Genomic DNA, 22,390 nt, shown 5'->3' on the forward strand with positions numbered 1-22,390 from the left:
ACGCAAGATTTTGGTGACGCGGAAAACCCGATGTGGGAACAACCGTGGGGGGAGACGGAATTCCACCAAATTGGCACTATAATCGAGATGGAAATACGAAAATAAGGAGATAGAATGGTGATTAGCTAGTATATTGTTTGTTGGAGGAGAATAATCTTATAGTCGAAATGCCAGTGGAGAATGAGATACCCTTTCTCATTGCTCTTCCCCTTCTTTTATAGTGGTTGATACTGGGTCTGGAGTCAAAAGCGTTTCCTGCTTCTGCTCCTGGATCTGAGGGTCAACTCCATGGAAATAGGGGGTGGTTGCATAAAGATAGGATGTGGTTAGTTGACTTTTCCACTCTCCTTTTCTTGCGTAAGATATTTATCACATGTGGGCTTTTTGTTTGCTTTTAATTTGATGGTCCCCATGCCTCCATGTCATCAATTCCACCAACCTTATGCCCACTAATAGATGATTGCCACGTCGTCTCTGATAAAAAGTGTATTTTTTATCCCTAACAATTGCCCCCAATTTTCCTTCTCAGCCTCAAGATGGGGAGGGAAATTAGTCTTTCAGGCTCTGGATGCTATGTCGTCTGACATGTTGCTTGCTCGCTTTATTTGTTATTTGTGATCGCTTTGTTTTCTTGACTTCTCACCTTCTTCCAGGATCCGCTAAGCCAAAGGCTACTTTGGAAATGATTCGACTCAAAGGAGGAAAAGGGGCCACTTGGGCTCCTCCTAAGCCTCTTTGAGAAGAGAAAGGCGGATTCAGTTCGCATCTCGATCTAGTGCCGAAATAGGGTTGCTCTTTGCTTCGCCGAGTCTACTTCTATTGAGATTACTTCACTTGCAACCATGCCCCCAAACGTGGGTCCGCTCCACCATTTGGGTGTGTTTCGCTTACGGAAATTTTTTGTTTTCGGATATACTCCGGCATCTTGTTCTCTGCTGCCGAGTTTCCCTGGAGCTTTTGGCAAGTTGATTCTCGAGAGATTTAAGTTTCTATGATGTTGAGGATCGCACTTTTGATCGAGATTCGCCTCTCACAGCCCCGGATCGAAGCTTCTCTAGCCTTCAAGGTGCGAGTCTTTGGAATCTGGAAGCATAAGAGAGAAAGCTGGCCGAATTTCTGTGGGTCCGAACTGGACGTGCTATCCAGTCCGGAGGGGAAGGTGCTCCTGTTGACGCGCCATATGGCGAGGAAGAAGTGACTTCTGCTGCTCCTGGTATTCGAACTACTGCCTCTGAGTTTGTTCCTGTTTCTGGGTCTAACTCTGCATCTGGATCCCACGCTACTGGTGAATGATGGATCCAGCTCATGGATGCTAGGTCCAGCCTCCTCCTTACTCTACTGTTCTGCATCTGGTGGGCATATGTGCTTCTGGTGCTGAGAACCTCTGTCAAAACTTGCTTACGCAGTTTATATGCAGCTGGTACCTGAGAAATGTTAGTAATGTAACCTAGGTGTATGCGATGACCTTTTAATGCATGATCTAGCGATCTAACCAATGTGGACACGTTATGAACTTATATGTCGGGAATGCAATGTTTATCAATGTGTCGTGAGAATGTTCACGTTTGAGTGTGTGTTGCGAGTGTCGCGGGTGCTCTATCGTTTGCTTTGTATCTTGCCGTTTCTGGCGTACTTTTGATTTGTGCATGCACGTTTTACGTTGTATGTTTGGCCATCGCTGTCTGATTGCTGGTTAAGGGGTCTAGTACGCCCACTCGTTCAGAGAAGCCAGGCTTGCGTGGGTGCTAATGCATCGCGGGAGACTGATTGTCCCGGTTGTACGTGCTTAGCCACGGACACACGCTTCGTAGTGAATACTGAGACCACTGTCGATTAGTTTGCATTTTTATTCACTTGGTCATTTATTTGAAAGATATTTATAAAAAGGAACTTCTTCACTTAAAATATTAAAGTGGTTTACTAACTTGAAAAACTTTCAGAATCAGAAAATATCAGGGTTAGAATACATGTAGGGTTTTTTCAGAACCAGAAAATATTGAGATTGAAATACGTGCAGGAAATTTTCAGAACCAGAAAATGTTGAACTTTAAATATATGCAAAAAATTATCAGAACCAGAAAATGTTGAACTCTGAATATATGCAGAAAATGTTTCAGAACCAGAAAAATATTCAGAACCAGAGAATGTTCAAAGCAAAATCTAGAACCTAATTAAGCTGTATCTGGTAGACTGAGTACCTAGTTGCTGACCATGCTGGTGACTGACATGTGCGTGCCTCTTACAGGCGTCGCACCTTTTTGCAAATCCTACAGCATCTTTGCGCATTGTGGGCTAGAAATATCTCTGCCTCGGTACTTTATTTTATTGGACAGGCTCTGTGGACATGGGCCACGGGGGCGCTTTGGAACAAGCGTTTGCATTTGTGGAGTCGCCACCAATTTATTGTGAAAAATTGGAAACCGTTCGAATACCTCGTGCCATGTCAAGACACAAAGTAGTAACATGAACACCAAGAACTCGTTACCTTTAGCATTCTATGTCTAGAATGACTCTCGTGGATGCCAATGAACACGAATGTTCACAGAGATCTGGAGTAAGGGGTAAGGGTACGTATTAGGAAGCTCTTTTAATCGAACACCTAATCCCGCCCGCCTAGATAGCGGCCTCGACTAATGATTAGGGAAAATTGTTCATACTCGATATATTGTCGATTTATATGCATGCAATGCAACATCCAATAAATTGATCCTAACATGTGAAGAATTAGACTAAGTCGGTGAACAAGTAATTAGCACATAAATTGGGGTCGAAGTGAATTTTAGATTAATTACATGTGAATGCCAAGTAAATAAATCATACATAATAAATATGAATACGAAATAAAGAAATAAATTACAATTGATAAACTTGAATTTACGTCATAAACATGCCCAAAAGAGTTTTAGAAATAAAATTAAAGAATAAATGAAAATTAGAAAATGGATTTAAATTAGGAAAATTGGAAAATAAGGAAATTTGAAGAAAAGGAAAATTTGGAAAATAAGGAAAATATGAAGAAAAGGAATATTTGGAAAATATGGAAAATATGGAAAATAAGGAAAATATGGTGATAATAAGAATAATGGTTAATTAAAATCCTAATTAGAAACCCTACGTCAAAACGAGAAGAGTTCAGAGGCAGAAACCACCTCAGAATAGGCGCATCATTTGCTGCGTCCTCTGGAAGAGGCGCATCACTTTCTGCGTCTGTTCTTGAGTTGGGTTCTGACTGTGAAAGTCAGACTCGCGGTTTGTTAATGTTTGTTGGTTAATTTACATTGATTTATTAATTGGTAACTCGAGTAGAAGTGATTAATTGATTTACATGCATCTGGGATCGTCATGAAGTGAAAGAAAACAATTTAAAACGAATTATTATAAGTTAGATATTATTTACGATGTTGGAATTGATTTATTTACAAACTTGAAGATAATGGTGGAAACAAAAGCTTACGAATTGATGAAGAAAATAGATTTAAAACATGTATCAAAGACGAAATCAAGAGACTTGATATGAACGAATCGAGTCTCTAAAAGCCGAGTTTGAATTTGTGACGAAAACCCACAAATATTAATTATAAGGGATTTAAGTCGAAAATAATTGAAATGGATTCATAAAAACTAATTTGAAAATCATTAGGTGAAATAAGGGAAAGAACGAAGAAAGAAAACTAAAAGACGAAAGGAACAAAAACCCGAGGAAGAAGAAGAAGTGCATCAACTGAAAGCAGCCCCTGGAAGAGGCGCAACAGATGTTGCGCCCTTTCCAGAAGGCGCATCAGTTGATGCGATTCTTCCCCACGTCAGATCTGTGTTACTTCCGTTAAAAGGATTTTAAAAAAGGTGATTTTAAAAGACGGTTTCGAGCATGCTTATGACATAAATTCTTACATTAATTATAATACAGAAAATAAATACATTAAATAAAATACATTAAATAAAATTGGGATTTTACACCCTCAGACTTACATGTTAGCGTCGCGATATTTAACTAAATCGATTTTTAGTGGTAACTCGACTCGATCTATAATGCAAATATGAAAGTGCCCTTGAAAAAGGATTTAAAAGCAAATTGAATTGATTAATTGATTATGGTGTAGTGGAGTAGGTCAAATTGGTCGGTCATGCAAAACGAGGCTGGTACTCGGAAGGATCTGAGCTTACGTGGTCGAAAGTTCAAGCACGTAGGCGCCAAAAAGCAAGAGCGTGGTCTTAGAATGCAAAGGGAGAAGAGAAGGGCAGACACTCGCGTGAGAAATATGTGAGACCAAAGGTCTCTATTTATACTAATCACACGGAGGGAATTAGGAAAGGAGAGAAAGATCCGGAAACAACCGACTTAGGTTAAACACGGAAACTTGGACAAAAATAAAACCTTGAGGAAAAGGCGCAGCAAGGGCTGCGTCCCTTGGAAGAGGCGCAGCACTTGCTGCGTCCTTTCCCAAGTGGTCTCCTCATGCGCAAGAAAGCGCGTTTGACAGCCTGTCGTATTTTAGGCATAACTTTCTCTACAACACTCGGAATAAGGTAATTTCGGTGGCGTTGAAAAGCTAAGAAAGAGATCTAGAACTTTATGTGAAATAGGCCTAACCCAAAAAACTCGTTATGACCTCGTAAAACGGGCCTAAAGGTCGGGTTATCATTTTAACTAAATGAAATGCACGTTTTGTAATGTAAACTTTAAGTTTAGCCCAAAGAAGTGACATGGGACTCAAAATGAGATATAATCTCAACATTTTATGACATCCTAACCTTAGGTAGACAAGCACATTGCTTTTGACTCGGGATTTGACAGTTTTAGGAAATGAAGACGGTTTTTGACTCGGACTCCAAATGTACTCTAGTTACTGCCAAAACGACCATAATGACACCTAGATGACAACCATGAGGTAGACACAAGTGTTTGAGTTACCTTTTATTAACCGATTTATGAAACGTCATAAAATCGCGACATATGCTAGACATGCGGCCCAATTATCACTGGGTGTTTGACGGGAGGTGCAGAAACGAGGTATCTACAGGCTCCTGCCCCCTGCATGATTTCCACATTCTCCACTGTGGAGAGCATGCAAAACAGCCTGAGATTCTTCCCGATCCAGGCATCTGAGGTAGGGTCCAGCGAGGGATTTCCTTCTTTTCATCTGCTGACAGGATGTCATTCTGCAGCCAGTCATGGTATGGTTTCCTCCAGCCTCGAGTATCTTCTTCACCGCTGGTGCTGCAGACCCTCCTGCTTCCGGTTCAGGTATCAGTATCGCTGGCTCTAGCACATGGACAATTGGTACTGTGGAGATGGCTTCTGCTTTGAACGTTGCCCTCAGGCTGGCTAGAGCGTCTGCTTCTGCATTCTGATTTCTCGGAATTTCCTTGATGTTGAATGTAGTAAACCTGAGGATCAACTCTTTTGCTACGTCTAGATACGCCATCATCCTGGAGTCCCTGGCTTCATAAGAGTCATTTACATGGTTAACTATTAGTTTAGAATCACTACAAACCTTGAGATGTCAGATCCAGAGTCAGCCTCAGACGCAGGACCATTTAGCCATCTTTCCTGCCAATTTTGGTTTCCTCATGATAGCCTTAAGAGGGTAATTAGTTATTACGGAAATGATATGAGTCTCAAAATAAGGACGTAATTTATAGGATGCCATAACGAGTGCAAGGACGAGTTTTTCAAGCGATGTGTACCTGGTCTGCGGAAGCGGAGACTTCGACGCATGATATCTTTGGATGCTTTGACCCCTCCCGCTCTCGTACCGATCGCACTTATTGCCGCTTCGTGCTTCTCGTGACGGATATAGGAATAATGGTTCTCCTGGCTCTGGCTTTGTTAGGAGTGACGGGGTGCTGAGATAATGTTTCAATTCCTTGAATGCTTTTCTCATATTCCTTTGTCCACTCAAATATTTGAATCTTCTCTTGGGGGTAGGTCTGTGTCGTCCTTCCCTTCTGTGCTTCCAGACACCTTATTCTCGCTTCTACTGTAGGGTCCTGGTCTTTCGTTCCTCTTTTCTACCGGGGCTTTTCTGGATACTGAGTCTGAATCAAAAGTGTATCTTCTGGGTCCAGAGTCCTCATCCAGCCTCATGATAGCAATCGTCTTCGATTTTACTTCCTCAAAGGTAGTGCACGGATGCATGGTTAGGTTCTTGTACAGATTTGAATCCTGGTGCAATCCCCGGCGGAAGGCTTGTATAGCAGTTGCTATATCGCACCTCGGAATTGCCACCTTCTCCTTATTGAACCTGTTTAAGTAATCGCGAGTAGATTCGTCAAACCTTTGCACAATCCAGTAGAGGTTGCTGGTCTGCTTCTCCGGCTTTCTGCTGCTGGCGAACTACTGGTTGAAGGTATTAACCAAGTCGGCAAAGCTGACTATGCTCTTGTTGGGTAGGCTGACGAACCACTGCAGGGCTGATCCAGACAAGGTTGATCCGAATCCTTTGCACATACAGGCTTCCTTCAAAGATCCAGTTGCGGTTATCACCATCATTTTTTGCTTGTAGTGGTTCACGTGGTCAATTGGATCTGTGGTCCCGTCGTAGAGCATCATGGCTGGTGGTACACATCCGTTAGGAACGCCAATGAGGGCTATGTCGTCCACAAAGGGGGAGTCTGCATAGCTATCTCGTGCCGCTTTCTCTAATGGACGTGCTACGCCTGGTATCCTGTACATCAGGTCCCTCAGCTCCTGGTACTTCTGCTCCAGCGAACTACCTGCTCCTGCAAGAGGGTTAGAAACAGGTGGGAAGGAACTAATAGGTGTAGCTCCTAACCAGGATCCTCCAGAAAATTGGCCAGACGCTGGGTGACTTATCACTGGTGTTGCACTGATTATAGATCCTGGCTGCCATCCTGGTGACTGCTGCAGGCGTCCGATCCAGGCTCTACTGGTGAATTGGATGAGTGATGGAACTGCTGTGTTGATGACAGCTCCAGATTGCCATTCGGATGTCTGGTGCATGGGTGTTCCTGCAAAAGGTGGATAGTCAGATCCTGATGGGGTGTTAAACAAAGCATTACCTGATGTCTCCTGCAGGCTGGGTGGGTTATCAAATTATAGACATCCCAATCCTCTGGGCTCAATTGGTTCACTGGATGCTACTCCTGCAAGGTCTAGTCTGGTGACTAGTTCTGACGGAATTGATCTATTTGATCCTCCACCGTTGATCAGGTTCAGAGCCTCGGGTGCTGATGCTGGTTTGGGCTGAACTGCTGTCACGATCTGAGCAATCAGATTCTGGTTGTCTTTCCTCAGATCCTCAACGGCCTGACGCAGAGTATCCATCCCCTGAATCATCACATGCATCGGGTCAAGCACTGGAGGTCCTCTCGCTTTCGAGAACTTCGCACCGATCTCTCTGGGTCGGGGCTCGGACGCACTTCACCTCTGGGGCTGCTTTCCCGCTAGATCCGGGTGGTGGGCGCGCTCGCTTCCTTGGGTACTGCGGCGGTTTTGAGGCGAGGCGGAAGCATGGTTACGGGGTGACATCCGACGGAAACCATCCGGCTAGATCTTTGGAGGAGCGCTCAGCGATCCGGCGGAGACGCAGAAGAAGGTCCGCTCCGGAGGAAAGGGCGACATGCTCCGTCTTTGGAAGGATTCTGGCTGGTTCCGGACATGGTGACGGCTGGTTCGGTCTTGCGAGATTTGGCTATAGAAAATGATCACTATTCCCCACGGTGGGCGCCAAATTGTTTTGGTAAAAAATTACCGACTATTGATTTAATTTAGTGAGTGATAGTGATTAATCTATGACCAACGATGGTATGAGCATAATTAATTTAACGAACGGATGAACGACGAAATAAAAGAGATTGACACGCAAGATTTTGGTGACGCGGAAAACCCGATGTGGGAACAACCGCGGGGGGAGACGGAATCCCGCCAAATTGGCACTATAATCGAGACGGAAATACGAAAATAAGGAGATACAATGGTGATTAGCTAGTATATTGTTTGTTGGAGGAGAATAATCTTATAGTCGAAATGCCAGTGGAGAATGAGATACCCTTTCTCATTGCTCTTCCCCTTCTTTTATAGTGGTTGATACTGGGTCTGGAGTCAAAAACGTTTCCTGCTTTTGCTCCTGGATCTGAGGGTCAACTCCATGGAAATAGGGGGTGGTTGCATAAAGATAGGATGTGGTTAGTTGACTTTTCCACTCTCCTTTTCTTGCGTAAGATATTTATCACATGTGGGCTTTTTGTTTGCTTTTAATCTGATGGTCCCCATGCCTCCATGTCATCAATTCCACCAACCGTATGCCCACTAATAGATGATTTCCACGTCGTCTCTGATAAAAAGTGTATTTTTTATCCCTAACAATTTTCATTCATTGTGCAATGCTTAAATACAATATACAAGAGACGTCTTTAGGAAACTAAATAATACAGAATATGCCACATACAATATTTACCAAATCATACGGAATATAATCCTGTGAATACCGTAACATAATATTACGAGAATCACGAGATAATATCTCCTAACCCCTCTCTAATACCACAGGTTTCTGAGTATAGGGAACTCGGTCGAGTGGGTGATACTCGACCGAGTGGGTCATTGGGTAATTGTAGTTTGGCTTATGGAGTGTTAGCACTCGAACGAGCTTGTTGGTACTCGGTCGAGTATGGCGTACTCGGTCGAGTATGTCAGGTACTCGACCGAGTGCCCGGTTCAGTTACGTTTATTTTCCGCGGTTTTGATTAAAATAATTGGAGAAGTATATAAAGACGTGTTAACAGTTTCTAATCATTTCTTAATCACTTTTCTCAAACATAAACTACGTACACGGCCTCTCTAATCATCTCCAAGGCGAAGGTTAGTAGATCTTGAGTTTTAGCATCTTATCCCGTGTCAATCGCAGTAGTAGTAAGTGTCTTATCCTTGTTGATTAATTGTTATTCTTATTGTAATCCCCTATAAAATCTAGTACAAAACAGTGACGGAACAACTGTCGAATGGGATTTAATCACAATGATTAACTAAATAACTCAAACTTGGATTAATATAAGTATAATCTATGGGAACATTCCCAAAACGGTAAGTAAAAACAAATGCCACTTTTATAAAAGGGCTAAAAATTAAAACCTCAAAAGTGTGTAACCATATCCAAAATAAAAAGGAAAACAAAAGAGTAGGATCTACTACTCGCTAGTTCTCACTTGAACCCCGGCAAAATCTAACACCTGTCATGTTAAATACATAACAGCCATGATTAGTGGGGAGTAACTCGGGTGTTCTCCCAGCCACATTTCATCAAGTTGAATAAGTAATGCTAATATATCAAAGTAATTATAAACTCAAAACAATAATATATCAACATAAATAAAACATAAATAAGTAATAAGTATTTCAAACTCATTATTCAAAGATAGTGTAAACCAAGTAAACCAATATCTCAAACTCATCTTAAGGAAATTAGCTTAGTGACTTAGTCTAGATTTTCACTCGGGATATACTAAAGTACCGAAGTACCAAACTAGCTTCGGGAACTTAGTGTTACGCTATATGGTGACCAACTCCAAGCTCTCGAGAACTCAGTGTCACGCCATGGTAACCAACTCCAAGTTCTCTAACTAGGCTACTCACCTATAGTAGAAGGCCGTCTTACCATGTAGTGCGGAGTTCTAGTCTAAGCTATGTACATATCTCCCGGGATACCCTGACACCCGGCTCAACCACTAATCCCCCGCAGAAGATCAGTTTTATAGCTGATGGCAAAACTGTATACCTAAGCTTGTTATTCTAAACTATACACCTTACTTATTCCATAGGTTGTTCAAATCCATTTCAAAGGGTATTCATTATTCAAATTCCTTAAAAGGAAACTTTCCAAAAATAGTAACTTCGTAATATAGTAACCTTCCAAAAGTAGAAACTTTCTTAAAGTAGAAACATTCTTGAAATAGTAACTTCCTCAAAATAGAAACTTTCTTAAAACAGAAACATTCTTAAAATGAGACATCCTTCAAATATAAACCTTGTAACATTCTAAAAATAGAAATTTGATAAATATAAAAGGTTACTAAAAGTAGTAATATAGTAAAAATAGTAATTATTCGATATAGTAAACCGTTAAACTAGGTATTTGATAAGTTCCGTTATCGGGCCTGGGCCGCACCTGTATGGAGGAGAGAGAGTCCGGCTTATAAGTCTAAGGAGGTTCCATCCCAAAACCAATTGGCAATAGGTGGAGTAACTCCTTGGTTTATATGATATACAACTCTCTCCTCTTTTTCCAATGTGGGATACTCACATGTGCCTTTATCATGGGTGAGCTGTATCTTGACACTCCTCCTCACATGTGAGGTCCCTGTTCAGGCAGATTGGATTTTTTTAAGTCTTTTGTCCAACTGTAATTTTCCTGGCCCAGTTTTTCTTTTTCTATTTTTCATGCCCAGGTCTTTGTTTTAGTTTTTTTTTCGACCATGGGCTCTGATACCATGATAAGTTCCGTTATCGGCCTTGGGCCGCACCCTTATAGAGGAGAGAGAGTCCGGCTTATAAGTCTAAGGAGGTTCCATCCCAAAACCAATTGGCTATGGGTAGAGCAACTCCTTGATTTATATGATAGACAACTCTCTCCTCTTTTTCCAATGTGGGATACTCACATGTGCCTTTATCATGGGTGAGCTGTATATTGACAGTATTATATCAAAATAGTTATTAATAGGCTTTGAGACATATATCCTAAATTAATTGTATAAACTGTTGAATTTATTTTTAAGAGGATACTAAAAATAGAAATTCAATCCATTTATAAATGGCAAAGGCCGAAATAGTAAAAAATGCTTAACAAACAAAATTTACAGCTTTCCGAAAATAAAACAGTCCTACTATAAAAATCATAACTAGTTCTAGAAAAATCGAAATGATGCAAGGTCAATTGGGTTGGATTCCTAATATACTTAGCTACAACCTTTGTGAAATAAACATTTTCCAAATGATGACCTTAACAGGGGTTTAGAAACTGATCTTTAAAGTCTGACACAAATCGTCGCACAAAATGTATCAGTTTATAAAACGGGCTTAACAAATCATTTTTGGGTAAAGTAAAATTCTAACATCATCTAGACTCTTCAAAGTTTATTTACAAAAAAAAGAACCACAATAGTTTCAAAGGATAAAATAGGTTTTCGAAATAATTTTTGAGCTACTGTCCGTTTCGCGAGTATTTTAGCGCATTGCTCATAAATATTTTATTGTGAACAAACGACATGTAAATAAATTACGAAATTTTACAGGTATAATATAGACTTGAAATAAACACGAGATTCTTTTCAGTATTTTCAAAGACGTACATTTAAGATGGAGAAATAAATTGTACAAGACGACAGACAGATTTGACAAAGTGCTGAAACTTTATTAAAGACATTAATAAGAACAATATATAGAAATTTCGACACACACTATAACAATAGTCTCGGCCATTACTACCTTTTGCAAATCCAATTATTCATTATTCATTAATCTTAGAACATCGTAAATCATATTTTTCGAAATACACAAATTCAATTAAAATCATATAAAAACATTAAAACAAGTATAAAACATGCAACTTCTCAATTCACTTAATGAAATATCGAGTTAGCCATCACGCGTTACCTTGTTTTCGGATCAGAACCAACAATATGCTATCTTTCAAATGAATCCTCTACTGCCTATAAAACAATATAAATATATGGTGAAAAACCATATAAAATGTTAATGAAAAAGAGGAGTAGAAAGAGTAATAACTTACCCTTAAATTAGGATGAATTAGATGATGAATTAGACGATGAAAAGTAATGAATAATTGTATGACTTCAGCTTCTTAATACACACCGTCAAAGTTGGCAAATGAGAGAGTTGTTCTTATATTTGCAAAGGATGGATGAAAGAATAAAAGAATAAGGTAGAACGAGTTTAAAATCTCTGAATTTTACGGGCTGGTTTATAATTGGTTATATGAACAATTTTTATGCCATATTATTTTAATGAAATGATAAGTTATGGTTTTAAAACATGACTGCGATATAAATATGTCAAAGTTTGACCCAACTTGAGCCGTTTTTTCCAAGTTCAAGGCCCGAAAATTTCGGCCGACAACCCATTTAAATAACTTAATTTTTATAATTCATTCGATATAGTTTATTAAAAATATCTTTCCAATTTATAAAAAGTCGTTAGAAACTAATTTTTACGCCGTATTCTGACCTCACTCGGTTCTTTTTCGACCTAACCCTTGGTTTAACCCGACTCGTATAACCCAACACATGACCCAATCCACCCGACCCGTTTGACACGTCTAATGAGATACTTGTAGACAATATAAAGGACATATAACCTCACTGAAATGGTGAAAAAAATTATCGGAAAAAAAATCTCAAATGATGTCACTCATAATCTAGAGTACTAAACTATCACTTATAATGGTACGGAGCCCATCCTTATGCCCTTGTGCACACATTAAAAGTTTATTGGGAAAAAAATAGTAAAGCATGTAATATAATTACTCGAAACTTATAGAGTAAGATAATCTCAACTATGAAACTATTCATTTTTGTGTAAAAGAAAAAAATATTCAATTTTATAATAAATAAATCGTTTTTTATTTATTTACTGGGAATGTCTCATACAATCCCAAATTATAGAACAAGAGGGTCTCACACTGTATACCGGTCCATTTTTGTAAAAAAAGAAAAGAAAAGAAAAGAAAAAGCCATTCATATAATGTTAATAAATAAGTTGTCCTTTCACATTATGGAACCGTGTCACATTGTGAGATCGTCTAACTTAATAATTACTCACAACCACAATAGCTGTATTTTTAATATTTTGTTTCCTTTGAATTTTTAAAAAATACGGATTGCTGATTGGTACTCCAGATCATACTACATTGTAATTTTAGCCTAGAAAGAAGTCTTCCGACCTTAATTTTGCGTCATAAAATCTTTCCCTGTCACTCATACTTTGTAATTTTGCTAATCGATATAACAATTTAAAAAATATACTTCAGGATTTGGCTTGTATTTTAATATTTTGTTTCCTGTCTTTGTAAATCATATTAGCGCAAATTACGAGATCATTAAAAGTATAAAAGGAAGCAATCTTTTGTAGATGATATTCACAGCAATGATTTATCAGTTACGGAGTTTAAAAAAGAAAAAAAATTTGTGAATATGATATTAATAGTCATAAGCAATGAATTCACATCTTATATATAATTTTAGTCTAACTAACGTTTTTCTTTTAGTTGATTTCTATAAACATGACATATCATCTATAGTGTTCTAATATAATGCCATGTCAGCGGTGATATTAAAAGATTAATAAATATATAGAATATAGATATAGATAGATATAGATAAGTCATTTTTTATTTATTTACTGGGAATGTCTCATACAATCCCAAATTATAGAACAAGAGGGTCTCACACTGTATAACGGTCCATTTTTGTAAAAAAAAGAAAAGAAAAGGAAAAGACATTCATATAATGCTAATAAATAAGTTGTCCTTTCACATTATGGAACCGTATCACATTCTGAGATCGTCTAACTTAATAATTACTCACAACCACAATAGCTGTATTTTTAATATTTTGTTTCCTTTCAATTTTTAAAAAATACCGATTGGTGATTGGTACTCTAGATCATACTTTCTTTGTAATTTTAGCCTAGAAAGAAGTCTTCCGACCTTAATTTTGCGTCATAAAATCTTTCCCTGTCACTCATACTTTCTAATTTTGCTAATCGATATAACAATTTAAAAAATATAGATCATGATTTGGCTTGTATTTTATTATTTTGTTTCCTTTCTTTGTAAATCATATTAGCGCAAATTACAAAATCATTAAAAGTACAAAAGGAAGCAATCATTTGTAGATGATATTCACAGCAATGATTTATCAGTTAGGGAGTTTAAAAAAGAAAAAATTTTGTGAATATGATATTAATAGCCATAAGCAATGAATTCACATCTTATATATAATTTTAGTCTAACTGACGTTTTTCTTTTAGTTTATTTCTATAAACATGACATGTCATCTATAGTGTTCTAATAGCATGCCATGTCAGCGGTGATATTAGAAGATTAATATATATATATATATATATATATATATATATATATATATATATATATATATATATATATATATATCGGTTTTTTCTAACCTATGTCTACTAGGCATAGGATAAGAAATCAAAAAAAGGAAAGAATTAAATGTATTTCTTGTAAATAGAAGTAAAATTGATGAGATATTGCAATTTCCCATAAAAATAGCATTTAATTCTTTCCTATTTTAATTCCTTATCCTATGCCTAGTGGATATAGGTTAGAAAAACCCTATATATATTGATTGATTGATTGATAAAGAATGTATAAAGAGAAAATATGGCATGGACAATATCACTCAATCTCACGGCATGCAAAAATGCACAAAATGGGAATATCATTTCCTCAAATGAAATGTCCACACCAAAGTAAAAGAGGGAGGAAATGTATTTGAATGATATTTGCCTAAAAAGAACTTGGTGAATAAAGAGAATTAAGATATCACCATATAATCAATCACACGTCAATCCAAGGCTAGTGGAGCCAAATTATATTTCACAATCTGATCATAAAATAGTTGCGAACAAAAACATCGGTCAATTTAAGAAATTGGACTAAAAATAGATTTAAGACGGAATTAACTAAATAATTAAATCACAACCGTAAATCAAAGAATTAAAATTAAATCTCATAAAAATATAATATATGAGATTAGAAATTAACTAGGTTTAAACCCGTGAAATTCACGGGCTGTTCACTTCTCATCTATTCTATATTGAAAAGGATTTTAAAAATATATTTACATTGAATACAATAGTTATAGGATTAAAGAGTATATTTAGTGTTATATCACTATATGAATAAAAACGATGGCAAGTTAAAAAATGTGGACCCGTTCAGACATCACATGTAAAAATGCTCGGGTAATGGTAGATTTTATTGGGATAGCAAAAATGTTATAGTTAGATGATTTTCTAGTTAGATATTTTCTTCAAGCTAATATTCCGTATATATTTATAATAAACTGAAAGTCATATTTGCTAAAGTCAATTTTATATAAATACTAGTTTGAAAGCCCGTACTTCGTACGGGTTAATGACCTTGATTATTTTAAAACTAAGTTATAGAACATTATCGAATAGGTGTTTCGAAAAAATGAAATATCTTAATCCCTTATGGTCTCTTGATATGTACTTGATTCTAAGCATTAAGTAGCCTCTAAAGCTTTGTTATCTCGAATTCTAGCAAAATTTATTAAATATTAATCATCATAAGTGTAAGTCAATCGGGGCGCTTTGATAGCCCTTATGATTAATATAAAGATAGGTGTTTCGAAGTTCAAATTCGTGTGTCACATAATTCTAAAAAAAATGAAATATCTTAATCCCTTATGGTCTCTTGATACGTACTTGATTCTAAGCATTAAGTAGCCTCTAAAGCTTTGTTATCTCGAATTCTAGCAAAATTTATTAACTACTAATCATCATAAGTGTAAGCCAATGGGGCGCTTTGATAACCCTTATGATTAATACAAAGACAAGTGTGAAATTAATGAATAGTTTACATTTGCTATATTTTGGTAGGAAGAATAAAGCAAATGTAAACTATTGATCGGGACGGAGGGAGTATATATTTTGTTTGAACCATATACCTACCCTTCAAATATGGACCCATTAATTACACATGTCATTCTTATAAGTTAGTCATTTCAAATTTTTTGGTTCAATTAATAAGACCGTCTTACATAATGATAATAATTAATCTACTAATTACTGATACATAGAGTTCATTTTTATGTTTTTTCTTTCACAAAGCACATGTAATGTATACTCCTATGATCATCTTATTGCTATCATTCCACCGAAAAGGCGTAAATGATAAATCCGTCTATGTTTTTGGCCACTATAAGCAAAAATAAGTACAATTTAGTGACATCAAAATTATAGTTTGTTAAATTTTAATTTTAACCGTTAATAATAGAAACTTTTAAGAGCTCTCTTTCACAATAGTTAAGTGACTCAAAAGACTTTGGGTTGATTCCCAACTTTCAAGGATGGCTTCTATTTATAATCATAAGATCACCCTACCTTATGCATGCTAATCTTTCAATGTGGGACAAATCTACTATTTATACGTAGTATATTCACAACACCTCAATTATTTTTCAATGTGGGACAAATAACATACTAATAAATACACCATCTTTTTCACACCTAGCTCGACATCCAACCCGAATCCCGAAATACGGATAATTGCTACTCATTATATTTAATAGTAGTTATATTTAATATTTAATAATATGAGCAAACACTATATGTTAATATTCATACATTCAATAACATCCGATCCGATTAATAATGAGCAAATACTAGCAAACTAATCTTATCTAGACTCTAAAGTTTTTCGCACGTATATAGGTAACATTTGTGCAATTTTATCTTATTGCTAACAAATTAATTTTCTCTAAAGTCCAATTTTTTTCTTATGTATAAAATTAACATTTTTTTCTTATAAATATTAAGTAATTTTTAAGGGTTGAACTCTCTAGATGAAAAAAATGTTAAAACTTGATAAATTAACATTATGTAACGTTACTTTTAAAGTCTCTTATATAATAAGAATACTACTGATGTATCTTCGTTATTTAAAATTTCAACTTAAAAATTAAAAAATAAATAACTTATTACTAAACTACTAAATTTGAGTAGAAAAGGAGATGATATAACAATATAATTATATATTGTGAAACCACCAAAATCAAAAGTATAATACAAATAAATTTCACTATTGTGGGGGTAATAATACAAACACTTATAAGAGCTATCTAAGACAATATTTAAGAGACTCAAAAGATTTTGGGTTAATATTTAAGTTCCAAGGATGACTCATATTTATAATCATAAGATCACCCTACATTATGTTAATCTTTCGATGTGAGACAATTTTACTATTTATAATAATAGGATCAGCACACCTTATGTTAATCTTTCGATGTGGGACAATTCTACTATTTATAAGACAACTGTAACAATTTAACTGTTAGAGCACAACAAATGTAACATATAAGACAACTGTAACATATAAGAACTCTTTAAGATAATACTTAAGAGACTCGAAAGATTTTGGGTTGATATTTAAGTTCAAAGGATGACTCCTATATATAATCATAGGATCATCACACCTTATGTTAATCTTTCGATGTGGGATAATTCTATTATTTATAATTGGATGACCCTACCTTATGGTAATTTTCCGACGTGGGACGATTCTACTATTTATACGTAGTATGTTCATCACACTTATATTATTTTTCAATGCGTGACATATAACATACTAAGAAGCACGTCTTCTATTTCTCACCTAGTTCGACATCCTATACTGTCTGTTAATAATCGTACTGTTTTTTTGTGTGCAAAAGATATGAAATGCATACTCTAATAATTTCATTTTTTTTATCCCAAATCTAATTATATAATTTTTTTACGATAGCTTTTTATCAAATGAAATGTAAAATATTTTTATATAAAAATTATAAACATGACTTGGATATATAATATATGAAATATATATTATAATAATTAAAAAATATCCACTTTATTTTTTATATCATATTGTGGAAATATGATACAAACTTTTAAGATCTCTTTAAGACAATACTTAAGAGACTCAAAAGATTTGGGTTAATACCTAAGTTTCAAGGATGCCTCCTATTTATAATCATAGGATTAACCCAATTTGTTAAGCTTTCGATGTGGGACAATTCTATTATTTATACGTAGTATATTCTCCACACCTACATTATTTTTCAATGTGGTACTTATAAATTATAATGTATTAAGAACTAAGAGGTACACTATCTTTAGTGAGTGCAAATGATATAAAATTTATACTCTAATGATAGCATTTTTTTTATCACGATCTAATTATATTATTTTCATAATTGTTTTAACAATACTTTGTTGTCAAATAAAATGGGAAAGTTTTTATATAAAAATTTGGAAATATCACTTGAATATAATTTACGAAATATATATTATAATAATTAAAAGATTCTCCACTTTATTTTTTACATCAAAATTTATTATTTATGATACTTTCCTAAATTGATTTTTGATGATGTGGACTGTAACACCCGCGAATTTTCCATTTTGACATTTTAAATTTATTAAACTGTTCGATTACTTTATTTCATATTTTTGAATTATTCAATTTAATTAATTTTATGTCAAACACGATTTTTATAAACGTATTATATAAAAGCTCGTTTATATAAAAATACGTACGATTAAATTATATCTTTAAGGCATAATTTATATAATAATATATATATATATATATATATATATATATATATATATATATATATATATACGTATTTTTGGTCGGATAATAATAGTGACGATAATAATGACCGTAATAATAATAATTCCCGTCTCTATTTCCGTCTAACTATTGACCGTCACATTTTCATATATGAGGCTAATTTATTCGGACCCGGGAAAAAGTCATCGAGTTAACCATTTTGAATTTATTTTGCTAAATGAACAAATTTCGTTAAAATCCGCTAATTTAGTAAAATCGCTAATAATTCCGTTTCAAGCCGATTTCTTATTATTTCCGTTAACTATCTGAGTTTATTTTATTTTTCATTCTTTAAACTTATTTATTATTGATTCCGTTTCATTTATGAGACACTTTCTTAAACCGGTTAAATTTAACTCGAAACGGTTTTAATAACTATCGAAGTTTCTTAGCGATGAAGAAAGATACGTATAATAAATAGCAGGCAGGCAAGCTGCTCCCCCACTTCCACGTCTCCTTCTTCTCGTTTCTTCTTTCTTCATATTTTTTTCCCTGTTTCAGTTTTTGGATCTTCAAAATCGATATCGTCACTCCGTTTGTCATCCGTTTTCAACTATTTTTGTTCCATAGCGCTCCTTTCGTCGTTCTCGTCAATCCGTTGTAAGTAAAATTCATTTTCGTCATGTATTTTTACAAACCCAATTTGTATTTTCAGCTTTATTTATTATAAGACGGTTGTAGGTGCTGAGATAGACGGTCTGGTAGAAGATTTGTTAGTCATAAATGATTAGTTCAATCGGAAAAAGGTAACAATGATAGGTTACTCAATATTACTTGTAAAATATGTTTATTTCGAATGCTGGGTAGTCTGTTTTATAATTAAGACGGTGTATAATTATATATAGGGATCCTTATGGATGTTAATTAGTCAGTTGTATAGTTGAGACGGTGTATACTGATATGTGGAGATGATTGAGACGGTGTATACTGACCTCTAGGGATCATTTGGGATGCTAGTTAGTAAGTGGTATATTTAAGACGGTGTATGCTGACATGTATGGATTGTTTTGGGTGATAATTGGTGTGTTTTATAGTTGAGACGGTGTATACTGACATGTAGGGATTGTTTTGGACTAATTTGGACTCGTGTTGGGGGCGATTTTTGTAGTCTTTAGGGTCTGTTTTTGAGTTGCTTTATACTTGTGGATTTCCGCTCTAAAACCGTTTTAAATGCGGACTTAGTTGGCTCGGCTAGACTGTTTTTAGGCGCGAGAATGGAGTCTTAAGGGGACGATTGGTACTCTGTTTTGGGCAGGGACGAGAGCTGTCATCGTGGGTTTTCACTTTGCATTTGAGGACTGGAGTTGGGGTCGAACTTAGGCATCTTTTGGGTTCTGTTTTGAACTGATTTTTGGGTCAGGTTATGAAGTAGGGTGAAGGGTGGCTATGGGTAGTCGGGTGGTGGTCGTGTCGGACTCCCGGTGGCCTAGCGTGGCTGGCCGTGGCCGTGGCCTAGCTAAGTCACGAGTTTGAGGCCATGTGTAGTTGGTGGTTAGGCCGAGTTTGAGGTTGTCATAATAACTTTTGAGCCGTGTCCATAAATTGTTTTGACGCTAGTTTGGTTTATTTAAAATATAATTAAATTAATTTCCGTCTCATATTTTATATAAAGATAATTCGTTAATATCGTCCTTTCACATAATTATTTTAGGTGGCTCATATGTGGTTGAAGATGAAGAGTAATTTTGGGTTTTAGAAGCTTTCTCAAGTTATTACTTGTCTCTTTGCTAGCGTAAGGTAACTATTCCGAGTTACTCGACGAATTAATGTCACATTAGTAGTTGATGTTGTGTTTGTTGTTTGTTAAGTGTTTAGGTGATTGATAAAGTTTTACTTTCGTTTTTCACATGATAGAAATTGGAAATAGCATGAGAATAATATTGCGATAAATTTTGTGATTTGGGCCAAAGTAGGCCAAGACTCTGAGCTGGGCCAGATTGACCGAACGAGTTTGGTCAAACTAGGTTTAAACCGGTCAGCCTCGATTTGACCGATGACCCGTCGCGGGACTCGGGTCGAGGGTTTGTCTTTGAGGTGAGATTAGTTGTTATTGGAGGTTTTATGTTATGCCTTGATATTTGTAATTATCATTTCACATGTTGGTTGTTGGATGCTTTGGATGCCTTATGCTTGAGTCTTGTTTGCCTTTAGCCATTGTAGTTTATTCTCATGGACTATGATATTGATGGTTAGCTATAATTTGGTTATTGATGACATTGAGGATATGGTTGGATTGTCTCATTTGAACAGGACATTTATATAGCCTTTCACATGATAGAATGTTAGCATTTATGTTGGTAAGTTGGACTCTTTGCCCCTCTTATGGTTAATTAGGTATCCTACTTGTCTTGTGTGGTGTGGGCTAAAGTATTCAAGCTGGGACTAGCTGGGACTAGGTCCTAGGTGAGTATTTCGGCCTTCATCATAGATAGGTCATTATAGTCTTTGACGAGTGTATGTTCACTGCTTAATAGCCTTTGTGTTTCTGACTTGGTGGGTTTATATCCAAGTTGGGGCATGACCTCGTTACTTATTTTGATAGTAAGTGGTCAGCTTAAGTACTAGCCAACCCTTTGGTGGACTCCTTAGGGTACTCACATGGTTTTATAAAAATTGTGGGTCTTGGGTGCAGTGGTGTGTATCCGCATGTCTAGGTCTGCGCAGATTTTAGGCTAGGGTTGTGTTGTGTCTTGGCCATGTTTTGATAGAACCTCTGAGCCAAGATACCGGTTCGATTACCTTCCCTACCTCGTGGTATAGACTCGAGTTCTGAGTGACTATTGACGGTGCTAAGAACTTATGCTGTCTTTGATATATTGCCCTTTCTTGTTTGATGATTCTATGAACCATAGAAGGTGAGATGCAAGCCGGCTATGGTTGATAGAGTTTGGATTCCTGGATGTTATGTGATTCACATGATAGTGAAGTATGAGTCGGTCTAGTATTCACATGCTAGGACTATGTGTTGTTATATTGTTGTTCACATGATAAGCACGATTGTCTAGCATTTATATGCTAAGGCTATGTGTTATTCATATTCATATTCTTATGTTTACATGTTATATTAATTATGACATTTCGTGGTCGGGAGAACTCGGAGTTACTCCCCACTGACCGATGTGGCTTTCGTATTTGTATAAAATGCGATTGACAGGTAGGTGATGCATATATGGGGTACATGGACGAGCTAGCGAGCAAAGTAACCTTGGAACCTAGATTGGCTTTATTTTATTGGGACCCTTAAACACTTTTTATGTCATATACTTTTTAGGGACATATGTCTCCCTTTCTCATATTTGGTTTGTATAACTTTGTTTCGCGACTTTAGCGATGTTTCATTCATGAGATTTATTTTGGACCTTGCATGTTTGACACCTTCCCATTTGGATATCTTTATAACAGGTTCAGGTTTTAAAAATTACAGGTTTTTACTATAATGAACCTATTACAAACATATCCATGCAGTTTTATTCTAGAATTACGTGTTTACTTTTCCGCAATAAATGAGGGTGTCACAGTTGGTATCAGAGCATATTTGCTCCCGATGCACGTTTGTGCACCCCAATATAAATAACTTGACCTTGAAATAATAAACTTGAGAGATGGGTAAGATGGGTAGACTTAGGACCTTATGTTGTAGTCTCTTTGTGTTTGCTCTTTGTTAGGTACTAACCTGTTTGTTGATTGTCATTTAATAATTGTCGCGTTCTTGGATCAATGACCGTGAGCTTATCTATAGCTAATGGAGTTATTACCCTTATTATAAAAAAATTTTTGAACTAAAGGTTTTGAAAATATTTTAATGTTTTTCACTGGTTTTAACGTCAATTAGTGTTAAAGCTTGTTATTGGAGACGTCTGATAATTAGTTTTATCATTTGTTGGTGTAAAAATGTATTTTTTATGTCTTTGAATTGGAATATTGATGTTCTTGAGTGATCGCCAAGAGTATCTCCGTTCCATTGAAAGGACACTTATATTTTAAGA

This window comes from Silene latifolia, chromosome X (genome assembly GCF_048544455.1).
Source record: "Silene latifolia isolate original U9 population chromosome X, ASM4854445v1, whole genome shotgun sequence".
In the NCBI taxonomy this organism is placed as follows: domain Eukaryota; kingdom Viridiplantae; phylum Streptophyta; class Magnoliopsida; order Caryophyllales; family Caryophyllaceae; genus Silene; species Silene latifolia.